Below are 15,918 nucleotides of genomic sequence, written 5' to 3' on the forward strand. Positions count from 1 at the left end.
TTATCCCACAAAATTTTTTTTAAACTACTGTTAGTATATTATGTTTCTGAACGATTACTGGTATCTAATGAATAGGAGTCTACTAGTATTTTGTTTAATTCTCAGTTTTGGAGCGGAAACAAAAGATTCGTTTAATACTTGTCAGCCATGTTTTACATTTCCAAATAGATAGAGTGGACACTAAGGTATTTTAAAGCGAAAATAATATAATGAGCTTAATTATATTTTCTCTACCGCTCTCCCTCGACCCAGGACTGTTCCCTAATATACAAAGTCCCTGAGAGCATAGATACATAACTCTCCCTCGACACTAGCACACAAGTTCATGTATTTGGGGACTTTAGTGTAAACCACAGCAACTGGCTTGGATTTTCTACTTACACAAGCGAAGCTGGTACCACAACACGTAACTTCTCTATATCTCATTCCCTATCACAGATGGTTACGTTTCCAACCCGTTTCCCAGACCAGCAAGAACAACATGCATCACTTCTAGATCTGTTTCTGACCACAGTTCCCGATGACTGTGTAACGATTGCCCACAACCCTCTTGGAAACGCCGATCATGCAGTGGTAATGGTTGAAATCGCCATGAACTCTAGAGCCAAAACTGAAGAGCCACTACTCAAAACAACGAGATATGATAAAATGGCTGACTGGGAAGCCATCAGGGACCTCATCAGGGACGCTCCATGGCAAAATATATTTTCACTTCCTGCTGAACATTGAGCTAATGAGACCACTGTATGGTTCAAAGCGACAATTGAAGCACATATTCCCACATACAAATTCTATAGCAAACCTAATTCTCCCCAATGGTCCACTTCAACTTGTGCAACTGCCATAGCGCAAAACCAGCATGCATACCGCAGGTTTAACCGACATAAGTCCAGTTCAAACAGACAGAAATACATAGACGCCAGAAATAACTGTAAGAAAGAAATAGCGACAGCTAAGAGGGAATTTACTGAAACCACCCCAAAACGCATCGAATCACAGAAATTAGGAACCCGAGACTTCTGGAAAATCTACAACAGTGTAGTAAATTATGGACAATCAACAATTCCCCCACTATCCAACAATCATGAGGTTGTTTGCTCAGCGACTGAGAAGACTAACGTGCTTTCCAGACGGTTTGCCTCCAACTCCACACTGGACTCTGCTAACCACCCCCTCCCTGACTTTCCTTTGCAGACAGACACCACATTAGATGATCACCCCTGCTCAGGTGCATGCTATCATAAAAACCTTGACACTTCAAAAGCATGTGGACCCGATCTTATCCCGGCCGTGCTATTAAAAAAGTTCGTCGCCGAAGTAGCTCCAGTTCTCTCCAAACTTTACAACAAATGCCTTAATGAATCTTGCTTTCCTGCCTGCTGGAAAACTGCTTCTGTAGTTCCAGTTTTCAAGAATTCAGGCGACAGAACTGACCCAGTAAATTATCGCCCCATTAGCCTCCTCCCACTTTTCGCCAAAATATTTCAGACCATAATTAACCAAGCTCTAGCCCATCACCTTACAGATGCTAAACTTCTGACTGACCAACAATATGGATTTAGGCAAGCCCGTTCCACAGCAGACATCCTAGCTGTAATCTCAGAACGTATATACCAGTCACTGGACAAAGCGAGGGAGGGTAGAGCGGTAGCTCTAGATATATCTAAGGATTTTGACAGGGTATGGTATGAGGGTCTTCTCAAGAAAATCAGATCATACGGCATCATTGGAAGAATACATAACATAATTAGATCCTTCTTATATAGGAGAAGAATCCAGGTTGACCTTGACAGTCGCACAACTAAACAATATGATATACATGCGGGAGTCGCTCAAGGGTCTATGCTTGGACCTCTGCTATTCTTAATATTCATAAATTACCCCCTTGACAAAATTGCCTGTGAGATGGGTATGTATGCTGACGACACCACGCTCTATACCAGACACGACAGGAAAACAAATGAACACATATCTAAAGAAATGGCAGAAACACTAGAGGATTAGCTCCGATCCGTAGTGGAATGGGGGAAAAATGGATGGTGACCTTCAATGCTGCCAAGACTAAACTTATTTCCTTCAATAATTACAAGAACCCTTCCCTACCGCCAATAGTAATGGCCAATGACTCTTTATCTGGACGCGCATCTTTTAAACTCCTTGGTCTAACGTTCACAGGAAATATGAGTTGGAACAATTATATTGATAATATTGCCAGGGCCGCTGCGCAGAAGGTGGGTTCTCTCTACCGTGCTAGAAAGCTACTAACGCCTGAAATTATCCTATACCTCAACCATTCGCCCATGTATGGAGTATTGTTGTCAGATTTGAGCTTACAAGGTTCAAAAGAGAGTCGCCAATCTGATAGGTCCTGAACTGAATTTGGAATTTCCAATCTGATAGGTCCTGAACTAGAATTTGGAATTTCCTTCCGGGTCCCTGCTTCCCCGACTGCACTGACATGCAGAAGTTCAATTCCAACGTGAACCGACATCTTGCTGCCCAACTTCCTACACAGTACTCCTGATGCTTATGTCCCCGATAGTAGCCCCTACAACAAAGTGGCAATGTGTCTTGTTTGGGGTGAAAATGTAATTTTAAAAAATGATAAATAAAGTAAATATAAATTAAATTTTTATGCCTTTTCTGTAAAATTTATTTCTAGCATATTTAAATACATTTTCTTGTTCATGTGTTCTTGTATTACTGTATTCGCTACAGTAATAAATACCTCAAATACTTTTCACATTCATTCGCCGTCTCTTAATAAATATGTCATCAACTTACTTCTTACTGTCCATCCTTTTTAACGGATTTTTTTTTTATTAAATAAAACACGTTATTTCATTTTTTTTATCTATTTTATATATATATATATATATATATATATATATATATATATATATATATATATATATATCGATACTACGGTAGTAAGACTAGAAATCTGAGAAAAGCATCTTTTTTTTAAAATTATTTCTTCATCGACAATCCTACATTGGCACTGGCATATTAGTTTTCCGTTTATTTTTAAAATTGGTTCATTTTTTGCAATATATTTAATACAATTTATTTGTTTCTCTTACTTTAAATGTTTTAACCTTGTTAAGAAAATGTTTGCGAAAGTTTCCTTATATATATATATATACCAATACACTGAGACTTACCCGCGTATATTTGACTGTCTACTAAAGACTATTAGATAATTTGAATGTCTATTATAGACTACGAGATAATGGAAATATCTGTTAGAAACTACGAAATGATTTGAATGTCTATTAGTAACTACGAGATAGTTTGAAAGGCTATTCGAGCCACCAGGAAAATTAAAACGTCTATTAGAGTCTACTAGATAATTTGGAGACGATCACCTAGTTTGAATGTATATTAGAGACAATTTGTATGTATATTAGAGATAATTCACTGTCTATTTGAGATTACTATATAATTTTAATGCCTATTAATCTACAAGGCACTTTTAATGTATACTAGAGATTACTAATACATTTAAATGTCTATTAGAGACTATTAGAACATTAGAATATTTGTTTAGAGTATGCTAGATAATTTGCATGTGTACTGGAGACTACTAGATAGTTTGAATGTATATCAGAGACTACTAGATAATATAAATATCTACTAGAAACTACGCGATAATTTGAATGCCGATTAGTAACTAGGTGATAATTAGAATGTCTATTAGAGACAACTACATAATTTAAATGTTTATTAATTTTCTAGATAATTTGAAGGACTACTACAGACCGCTAGAGAATTAAGACGTCTATTAGAGACTACTAGATAATGTGCATGTTAATGACTGTCTAGTAGATAATTGAGATTGTCTACTAGAGCCTACTAGAGAATTTAAATGTCTACCAGAGATTAATAGAGCATTTGGACGGCTATCAGAAACTACTAGATAATTTGAATGTCTACTAGAGTCAACTGAATAATTCGAATCTCTAGTCTACTTGATTCTATCAGTGAATTAGACTAAAGACTAATAGAAAAATCAATGCCTGCTAGAGACTACTACATAATTTATTTCAAAGTAATTTTGTAAATAAAAATGCTTCCGAGCAACAAGTCGAGCCAGCTACTAAGCAATACATTTTTTTACGATTCATCAGTATGACTAGACCAACTGAATGTAACTGTCTACAAATTATATCATGTATCTGGTAATTTTATTTTTATTTTCTGCAGAGGACAACCTGGCTCATACGAGTAAACATTTAATGTTTACGAGATACTTATATTAAGTGGCTAAATCTCTCTGTAATCGCGTTTGTCAGATAACAAGGCCGATAGCAATCAGTGCTCTCGTGTAATGAATGAATGCGTGAATGTAGGATTGACATCAAATTTTTTAAGATAAACTAAAATGACCGAAAAATAGGCTGAAATGACTTAAATAAATAAAATGTAAATGACTTAGAATGAATTTAATGAACTTAAGAATGAATTCAATGACCTTAAGAATGACTTGAATGCTTAAAAAATAACTGGAATCCTTCAAAAGCAACTTGAAGGATCTGAAGAATTACTGACTGGCTAGTTGTAAAGTGGGTGATCATTTTACATTGAATTAATACAGAAAACTAGTCCCCCACTTTATATCACAATAAGTACAGAATGTAGTAAGAAAAGATACTGCATTTTAATCTTGGCTAAAAGGCCAAGAAAAAGTATTTATTTGCTCCCCCACCGAGCAATTTAGGCACAAGGCCGATTTTTAATGTGAGGAGTCAGGAAGAAATGGGGGCCAACTCCCCGGGGAGCAGGGGAGTAGGGGAGCTGGATAATGACAATTGGTGTGAAGGGTTGCCCCTACATTGACAAAGGTCTTATATGTGAGCCTGCCCAACATATCGACTTTGCTTGCAGTATCTGCCGGAACAGATGGTATTTATTTGCTCTCCCACCGAGCAAATTAGGCACAAGGCCAATTTTTAATGTGAGGAGTGAAGGGAGGGGGAAGGGTAAAAGGGGACCAGCTCCCGAGAGGTGGGAAATGGGAGCTGGTTAAAGGTCAGGTATGTAGGGTTGCCCCCACATCTGGTCTTTGCTTGCAGTATCTGCCGGAACAGATACTACACTTTGATCGTGGTCAAAGGCCAAGAAATAATATTTATTTGCTCCCTCACCGAGCAAATTAGGCCAAGGCCGATTTTTAATGTGAGGAGTGAAGGGGAAATGGGGAGAAACTCCCCGGGGAGTAGAGGAGCTGGATAGTGACAATTGGTATGAAGCGTTGCCCCTACATTGACCAAGGTCTTTTATGTGAGGCTGCCCCACATATGGTCTTTGCTTGCAGTATCGGTCGGAATAGATACTACACTTTGATCTTGGCCAAAAGACCAAGAAAAACTTAAAAAACTAAGAAAACATCTATTAACAACAGACCTTTGATCTTAACCAAAAAGGCCAAGCACAAAAGTCTTACGCACAGACCGACGGACCGACGGAGTGGCATACAGGGGGTGCAAAAGTAGGTATACAGTAATGAAATTATTTACATTTTATATTGAAATCTACGTAACTTAAAGTAAAAATTCATATACTTTTAGTCTTTTGTTTTTATTAATTAAATTTCCTTTCGATTAAAGTGCATGTACTTTGAATCGTTTATTTTTATTTTTTCAGATTTAACTCCTATGGATTTCTTTTTTGGGGGCACAGTAAAAGATAAGGTTTTTGCATGCAAGCCTTGCGCTGTCGAAAACATGATTCAGTTCATTTTCGAAGCTTGTCAAGAAATTGATGCTGATAAAGATCTTTGTTCTAGAGTGTGCATGAGTGTTCGTTCTCGATTAGAGGAATGTGTCAACGCTGACGGCAAGCAATTTGAATACCTGCGGTAATAGGGCTTCCTATTACATGTCTTTCTTATTATACGTGCTAATTATTATTTGTTTATGCAACATTTGTTTGTCTGTATAATAAATGCCTTAAACTTTATACGTTTTTTTTTCTTTTTTGACCACTGTATACCTGCTTTTGCACCCCCCTGTAGAGTCGCTAATAAGCGACTAAAAACTGGCCATATATTAAAACTAATACGATATCCAAAACCGAAAATAACACCGCTTCGGTATTGCAATGCAATATTGCATTCTACGAGAAATGGCTCCAAATCAAATAATAGAACTTAGTTGAATACTTTGCCAGACTACATAAACTTTGGTCCTTTATTCGGGCAAGAAGAATGTTTGGCTTTCAGTGTTGTTTTTTTTTTAATATTCCAAACAAAACAATAAAAAAACACTTGCGAATAAAACTGAAAATATTTAATTTGTTTTTTTTTTATTTTATTCCTTAAACGGCAACACAGAAATCGGTAAATTTTTACCATTTAACCGTCGTTGAATGCCTAAAAAAAGAAGATCTACGCCCCCCTCCCCTAAATTCCGCAATTTACATTTTTTTTTTTTTTTCGCGTAAATTTCATCGATTACGAACATAATTTTCTAATTAAAAAGGAAACTTTATTTGATAATACCCAGCGGCGTTTAACCCCTAACAAATAGAGATCTACTTTTTCCACCCTAATACATTTAAACAGCTTTTATAAATATTATGAGAGAAAAAAATTAAAAAAAGCACATGTTAGAGTGGGGAATCACTTTTCTATATAAATTTAACGCAAAATGAGCACCCACCAAGCGTTCAACAAGGCATGTTACCTCTAGCATTTTTACAAGTGGGGCCATTGGGGGGGGCGTGCAAAATGTGGCAAATGCAATTTGATTTTCCTGGTGAGGCTGCGGGAATTACATTGGAAACATTAAATAGCGATAAATTCAATTATTTTTTAGTAAACAATTCTCTACTTTCGCCTAACAATTTCATAAACAAAACAAACCTAAACATTCAATTTTTGTGTGTGTGGGGGTTACATTAGAAACATAAAACGACAAATAAAAAGCAAATCGAAAAGCACCCCCTACAAAAAGAAAATTGAAAATGCCCTTTATTTACAGAAAAAAGCCTGTAAAAAGTGCCCTTCTAAAAATTAAAGGAAATGTGTAGTTTAGCATCGTAAATTATTTGACAAACAAAAAAATTATAAAAAAATATTTTATATAAAATTATATAACATATTAGTATACCCAATAAACTGAAATTAAACAGAAAATAAATCATTTTTACGTTTTTTGTTATAATTTTTATTAGACTAAATGTGCACGACTTACACGTTTAAAATTTGGCCTTCTTTTAGGTTTGACAGTTTGGCATTTTTAAGCCCAAATTGGGTCTGTTTTACGCACTTTTATTACAAAAAAACATGGCGGCAAAAAACATAGCTCATGAAAGAGCTTAAAAAGGCCAATCTTCCAAACTTTAAAAGGCCAAATTTTAAAAGCAGTCTCGAATGATGAATATAAATGATAAAAAGATAATAAAAAGTATTGTTTTTCTGGTTTTATATCAGACTTTGAGTTTAACAATGTGTTTTATATAAAAATAAATAGTTTTTTTTGTATTTTTTGTCTGGCAAATAATTTACGATGCTAAACTATAAATTTACAAAAAAATTAACGCACGCATTAATCTTTATGAACGTTATTTTTTTAGGTTCACAAAATCGTGAGTTTTCTTAGGACAGTGATCCCTTTTGCCGAAATATCGTGTGGAGAGTATGTCAGATAATTCTTTTGGGGGGCGATTACATTTACATGTTTTTATCCGTTCTTTTATTTTTGAAATTGTTTTGGGGGTATCCACGTAACCGATGATGAAAATGATTAGTATAGCAGGCGTGTTTCAAACGGAAGTTCATGTCCCACCAGGCAACAGCGTATACCCATGCTAGTATATATATATATATATATATATATATATATATATATATATATATATGTATATATTGTTTAAGCCTTATCTTCGTGCGAGGTCAAGGGCTAGATAGATTTATTCAACAACAATAATAATAATAATAATAATAATAATAATAATAATAATAATTCAATAAATAATTAATACGTCTAACCTAGTGATTAATTTTGCAATGTCATTAAAAATATGTTCCGGTTTCTTTTTCTCTGTAAAGTAAAATCAAAGTTGTCCTTCTATTTGATTTGAAATGGTTTGATAATCAAAGTGTCGATTAAAAAAAAAACATGGTTCCTAAGTGATTTCGGCCAATGGTGTATTCTGATGATTCAATAATCAGCACCACTATCTTGTTAATATAACTGTAGGAACAGCTTCATGATTGTCTCCTCAGTAGACTTAAACTGTATCGGTCTTTAAAACCTTAAGTTTTTTTTTATCTGAGGGGGATGACTTTCAATCAAAAGCATCTGCAAACAGTTCCTCTTCTTAAACATACAACAAAGGTAAAAACAAATGCAATGTGATTACAGAAATGTGTAAAGTTATTGTTAGAAGCTATTTTGTCATTCCATTTTCGTCATGTTCCAGATAGAGATGCATATGAGCAATTTTTCAAGTTTTGATTAAGTGTATCTAGCCAACACTGTTTTTGCCGTTTCCTTGGCCGCTGACCTTCAACTGTCAGCTTGTATGCTAACTTAATAAAACTAGCGTTCGCTCGCAAACATAACCTTTCTATTTTAGTCGAGATTTATGGTGCTTTATGGGATGATTGCCACTCCATATCCCTAAGGATTACTGTCATTAGTGACGTAGTCGTGTAGAAAAATGCTTGATATCAAACTCAGCATTCTTGTCTCTACAACGATTCTAGAACTCTTTTGTTTTTGATGACGTAATGATTATTTACTTGTAACGATATAACAACCCCATTTACTGTTGTTACTCTTTTTACACTCTTGGGAACTAACACTCTCTTGAGTATAAGTATCTCTTTGACTATGCACATGACGATGCAGTGAAATTTATTCTCTCACCCTATTGGGAAGAGTTGGCTTATTAATAAATCAATTAGCTCTGAAACATAAGCTTGCTCAGTGTATCGAGTATGTAATACTTGTCTATATAAAATAAATAATATATTTGACTCTTTTTTATGGAGCACATTTAATAACCTCCTTTAATTCTCCTGAATACCTTTAACCTAATATATATATATATATATATATATATATATATATATATATATATATATATATATAGTATTTTGTATACAGAAAGTTGTTAGATAAGACAAGTCATTGGCTTGAAGCCCGAAAATTAGGACCGTTTAAGATATCCCTCTTCAGTCAATACTCATCTCTGATTAGTATTGGCTGAAGAGAGCTTGATATGGATATCTTAAAGGCAGGGGTTCAATACTTGTCGAGTTTGGGGGGATTTATGTCGAAGGATACATGTTTTAAGTTCGTCGGACACATTCTATTAAAATCCGTGTAAAACAGGGGGCAGTGACCCAATATTTTGATGAAGAGACAAACGTTCGAGTTTGATTCCTAGCCCGGATCCTATTAGGCTGGAAACTCTTTTTTAGACACTGTCTACGTTTGAGAAACTGGAGCCATATTAGCCAGCCCAGGTGTGGCAAAAATACTCAATGTATTTGTGAATAGTGGCTGGTGGATGGCTTTGTGGAAGTATAGGTTACTCGTGAGTTTGAGTAAATTCCTAGACCGGTAAGAAGAGCCCATCTTCTCAGCAGCATTGTCAATGTCCTTAATTAACGGAAAGCGCATAGTCTTTCAGCGTTGAATGTTATTATTCATATATCTTTTTTTTCGGTACGGACTGAAGATATTCCTATTCCATAGCCTTAGATATATATTCATTCGTTTACCCTTTGTGTCTCTTTTAGAGCTTGATGACATCAGCAAATGTGTAACGTTGTCCACCTCTTAAACAGCAGTTACATTTTTACGGTGTCGTTAGATTTTAACGGGTTCTGGATATATTAAACTAACTCCGATGGTGAGTCCCGGCTTGTGGAACCACCCTTTAATTGCCATTGTTCCAAGGCCCACTCTGACCCAGAGTTGTAGTACCTGTTAGGGTCCTAACTATGGGTTAAATAAAAAATGACTTTAAAATAAAATTTATTCTATTAAAAAAAATATTTTCGTCAAACTCACTGGATTCGGCATTAAATAACCCGAAAAGGGTTGATATGCCATATAACAAAAACATCCAACCAACCAACATTTTAATAGTGCTGTTATATTTTAACGGAAAAAACAGGTTGTAGAGTCCGTTGATAGGAAACAGAAGAACGTAAACAAATTCGACTTACTTTTTGAAACAAAAGACTTTATATCTGGTATTTCTTACAACACATTTTTTTTTCTAAATATTTAAACAAGTCATTTCTCCTTCTCCGGCCTTGTGTGACTTTTCTTCTCTACTCTGACCCACGTGTCTCGAGCAGGTGTTTTTCTTAATGTGAGCCATATCCTAAACAAGGTCTCCTCTCGTCAAGTCGCGAACGCTACTGTTTTCCTGAAAACCGGCTACGACAGGAACACGTCTCCGCTATGGCGACACTTGCCCAAGTCGGTTTCTTATTTGCATATTTTATGCGACTGCTACTGCTCCCAGCATAAGCAGCTCTGTGGCTAATGTTCTCATCTTTGAGACAATTTTATTATGGTGTTAATTTATGAATATAAGACATAATATAAGTCGAACGATCGAACTTTACGGCACATCTGAATTTTATCGCCTTTTGACGATCGAGGGGAACTTGGATTATCTTATTTTCGAAGATTTGTTATGTTAAGTATTTGTCCAGTATCCCTACCTGCTTTATGTTCCTCAGCTTTATTCTAAAGTCGTTCCCTAAAATTAAATAAGAAATAAAAAGCAATTAAAAATAAAAAAAAAACAAGTAAATTTCAAAGTTTACTTTTTAAAACAGTTTTCGGACTGATTGTAAGTTCTCTATAAATAATCAGGACTGACTTCGTAAATACTGAAATCTTATAACGTATTTCTTACAAATGCCATGCATTCCCTATAATTTTCGACGTTTATCGTATTCTCTACCTAACAGAATTGAGGTTTTGTTGTTTTTATTTTGTTTTGGGCCATAACAATAGACTTTTATCAGTGATTGTTTTTACGATAACGTAGCTAGCATCACGTATCGATTATGTCGTTCTTAATTCGTGAATATACGCTGTTCAAATAAACTGCAATTCGAGCAATCCGGACGCAATCATTTAGGTTTTATGCTTTCACGTTAATTGTGCCGGCTAAGAATTTGCATATATATTGCCAGCGAGCGAAACGGCTATACGCGTGGACAACGCAAATAGTCTCCATTTTCGATGTGGAAGCATCTACTCGTACGCTTATAAAATACAAACAATTATATGGCTACGTAATTTGTGAGTTACTCGGATAGCTATACTAAGTTTGATTAAGACCTGAGAACTGATGCTGTTTATTAGGTCTCACACTTTCAACTAAACTCCGACCTCTGTCCGCTCGTGGCAGTATTTTATCCGTTCCTGTTTTATGAGTATTGCAATCGTGTACTCTCTAAACGAGCATAATCCTAATCCTAACCCTTATCCTAACCCAGCTTTACACTGGCTTAGCAACGAAATCCTTCACCTTTACTGTAGGGGTCTCTATAAGCCGAAACCTTCTACTTTTATAATTTATACTTTATATTCGAGACTTTGGAATACCCTCCCTGTTTACTGCGTTCGTTCGAGTAATGATATATATATATATATATATATATATATATATATATATATATATATATATATATATATATATATATATATATATATATATATATAGGCTAAGAAATTCCAAGGAGAGAAAGATGTATATTTTAATAAGGGGAGTCACCAATAATGTCTATTTTTTAACATTATTTTATTATTCCCTGTTTGGGTTTTCATTAAAAATTATGTGTGGATCATTGTAATAATGTTTTTAAATCATTGAAATCGTTTTTAACGCGTTTAAGACGGTCTGTGAAGCGTCCTCTTAAGAAAGTATTTAAAGTGTAAGATATTTAGAATATACTCAAGATGTGTTTAAAATGTAAAAGAACATTTTCGTAGTTCATTTGAAATGTTTCCGAGCGGTGGAAATATGTGTGAATTGTTCTACTTTTCATTCGTATGTTCAATATATATTACTGGTTCGTTGGGCTGGATTCTTGTCACTGCTGTCTTATGTTTCTCAGCAGGAAGAAAGAACGAATCATCTTTAGCAGAAATGTGCCCCCAATCATACTGGATTAAACAGAGCGGAGAAGGAAATGATAACGAAATACCAGAGTCGTATGTAAGACCTGAATAAGTACTGAAGTCTTAAGAAAATCTTCTATCATAGAAGCAATACGACTCACTGAAAATAAAGAAAAACAGGAACAGCCTGGTAAAATACTAGATGATCCAAGTTTAAGATATATACAAGTAATTAAACTTGAATGTATGGCTAGAATCATAAAATATCTCTCGATTTCGCTATGATCCACTTCCTCAGCTAGAGCAAAATGAAAAAAAAAATTCAAAAATATCAATCAAATATTTGTATTCGATTAGATGATGTGAATGCCTTCTATTTGAATGTCTATCACATATTTATTTCAGTATATTAACGTAAATACAAATATCCCTGAGCAACGACGGGGCAGTACAGTACACCTAATATATATATATATATATATATATATATATATATATATATATATATATATATATATATATAGGTTCAATCCTTGGCTTGGGAGAGATGCTAGTCTAGCGGCACTGATGAGTTGTGATACAACGAAACAGGACTGTATGTCGATGACTACAAATATATATATATATATATATATATATATATAAAATAAAAATTAAAATTAAATTTACTAAAATGATCCAAGTTTGTAAAATTAAAGTATATTATAAATATTAAAGAATTAATATTTATAAAATGATCTCAGCCAGATGTAAAAAGCTCGATAAAACCAAATAGGAAATATAGCTTATAATATGAGCAAACAGTTAATAAAACATGTTAAAAAACACATTGAAATGAGTTAAAACATATTTAATCTGAAAAAGGAAACACTAGAACCGTATTCCCTCTGCTTCACTTTTTTTCGTTTTCAAGTAAGATCTTTGACTTTCTTGTTTCATCAAATATTTCTGCATGCAAAATCCGATCCCGCATTTTGCTAATTCTTACCCTCAGATGAGAAGGAAAGTATTTCTTCGAAACTCCGCGGATTACGGACTCTCCACTTATCTAGTGTTTCCTTTTCAGATTAAATATGGTTTAACTCATTCCAAAGTGTTTTTTAACATGTTCTATTAACTGTTTGCTCATATATATATATATATATATATATATATATATATATGTGTGTGTGTGTGTGTGTGCGTGTGTATTAGTGATGGGACAACTACAGTAATTTTTCCGATTCGATACAATTCCCGATTCTTTATATATCTGAAGATATTAAAATATATATTGATTTTTTTCCAGCGAATTGTCTCCAAAACATAATAAAATCGTGCAGATACTTTCTCAGAAGTAAAAATACATTTGTAGATGAGGATCTATAAATATTTATTTTACTGCTTATTTAAAAGTACTACATAATTATTATTTTATTTAAACTACAAGCATTGGAAATAAAATCAAAGGAAACATAAAATTAAAATAATCAATTTCGGTTTCGGAACATAGACACACAGTTTTCCGATTCCAATGCCTCCAAAAATTCCGATTCTTCTGGTTCCCATACTGACTCTGATAATTCGTCCGAATATGATATATACATAGTACGACCTGTCTCACAAAATATAAAAACATACCTGTTAAATATCATGTGATAAAAATGCAACAGAGATACAATCAATTATTTTTAGATAGGTAATTATAATTAGATAGATTAGTTAGATAATTATAATCTTAAACTATCTTTCAGTTCGACTGTATAAGAGGACGGATAATTTCTGACCTTCCTAAGGATGGCCACTCCCCTAGCTTGACCAAAATGATAATACACGTAAGAAAAAAAACTGCGCTGAATAAACACATGATGGTTGTACAGAAATAATGAGACATTTTTTTTTAAAAAGCGGGGGAAAAATAGGACAAAAATGGTGGATCGATGCTCAGGCGTCGACTTAATATAACATCGATGATTTTTAATAGATTGTACGACGGAAGAAAAACAAACAAATAGAAAATATATCCCTGCAGGTCGAGAAAAGACATTGTCCACGTCCGGTCATTTTATCGTCTAATTTCGCCATTCGCGGTTTGAATAATTTATATGGTCATCCGACGTCGATCCGTCGTGTCGTCGTCAGCCATTGAGCGAACTAATTGCAAAAATTAAACGACAAACATAGCGTGTCCATTTTGCTTTTGAGTCGCCTGTACATCGATGTTTATCACTGTGTCTATCTGTCACGGCTATCTATAAAAGTGAAAATATATGTCTGCCATTTCACTATCGTAGTTAAGGAGGATTAAACAGAAAGCCATTATTTTACATATTCCCATTTTTATACACATGCACATAACCTTATGAACAAAACATAGCACCGGGCAAAGCCGGGCGGACGTGCTAGTATATCTTCTCTCTCTCTCTCTCTCTCTCTCTCTCTCTCTCTCTCTCTATATATATATATATATATATATATATATATATATATATATATATATATATATATACAATTTTTTTGCATAAAGTATTATTATTTCGGTTTCGAGTCAAGCTAATTCCCCCAAGCCATCTGAATATATATTTTTTATCTTTTTTGAAATTGTAACTTTATAACATATAAAAATCGATCGAACATAAACTCATATATATATATATATATATATATAAAAGCACATAGTAAAACATGTTTAAAATACTTTGAAAATGAGTTAAAACACACACATATATATAATGTAGTATATATATGCTTTACATAGATGAAAAGGTATATATATATATATATATATAATCTGAAATTAGTATATTTGGGCAGCATTTTTTGGTTGATGCACGTTTCATTAAATAGCACAAACAACTCTTGCTTGTTTTTCTTGTAATCCTCCTTTTCTCTTTGTCGGACCATTTTCTGAACGTTTTTTTCGAGTGAAAAAAGAAATCGACCATAATCGCGAACGTTTCAAACCGTAAAAACCTGTTCAAGAAACTATAGAGATAATAATTAATAATATATATAATAATCCCACTCTTCCCGCATTGAAAATTAACTCTAATACAATAAAAGTGTTTAATATGATATCAAAACCACTCATCTAGGTCAGCTTCGTAAACGATATAGTTCTATTAACGAAAAACTTAGACGATATAATAAGCATTAAAGCGGCTCCTAAAAATAATTCCATACTAAATTTCACACATGAAACAAATATAAACAATAGTATCCCCTTTCTTGATATAGAAATAAAAGCCGACACCGATAATTTTATTACTCACCCATACAAAAAAACTACCAGTAAGGAATCATGTCTTCTTAATTATAAAAGCGAATGTCATGATAGATACAAAGTAGCCGTCGTAAAAAAAAAAAAAAAATCTTATCTACAAAACTAAACGTAATTCTTCCACTAACGAAATATTCTATAAATCACTGTCGGACGTAAAACAAACTCTAATTAATAACGGCTTCCAAAATTACATAGTTGCCCAGCAAATTAGATTATTTTTAAGTACCATTTATTATTATTATTATTATTATTATTATTATTATTATTATTATTATTATTATAATAATAATAATAATAATAATAATAATAATAGCAGCAGCAGCAGCAGAGATAATAACATTAACATATATTATTGTAACAAGATGCATGAGAATTACAAATTAGACGAAAAAATAATAAAAGATATTGCATACAAACATGTCTTAACCACGGAAAAAAAACAAACTCTAAAATAAGATTTATTATTTGTTACATAAAAATTAAAACTAGCCAATTACTAATAAATAATAACACTACATCCGATGGCAGTATACTGAAAACTAGAAATGCTGT

General features: G+C 33.6%; 1 protein-coding gene across 16 annotated transcripts in view; it reads right to left on the reverse strand.

The window, feature by feature from the left end:
• Positions 1 to 15,918, reverse strand: part of LOC145263650 (5-hydroxytryptamine receptor-like) — a 1,538,699-nt gene that overhangs the window by 153,731 nt on the left and 1,369,050 nt on the right. For 12 of the 16 annotated variants that reach the window (XM_080120518.1, XM_080120520.1, XM_080120516.1 and 9 more), the window contains one exon: positions 10,694 to 10,731. The exons of the other annotated variants lie outside the window; for them this stretch is intronic. The gene's annotated coding sequence lies outside the window, so the exon portion shown is untranslated. The remainder of the gene's footprint in view (positions 1 to 10,693; positions 10,732 to 15,918) is intronic. 16 annotated transcript variants of the gene reach the window in all.

This window comes from Euprymna scolopes, chromosome 39 (assembly GCF_053919585.1).
Source record: "Euprymna scolopes isolate OS-2025 chromosome 39, ASM5391958v1, whole genome shotgun sequence".
Classification (NCBI taxonomy): Eukaryota; Metazoa; Mollusca; class Cephalopoda; order Sepiida; family Sepiolidae; genus Euprymna; species Euprymna scolopes.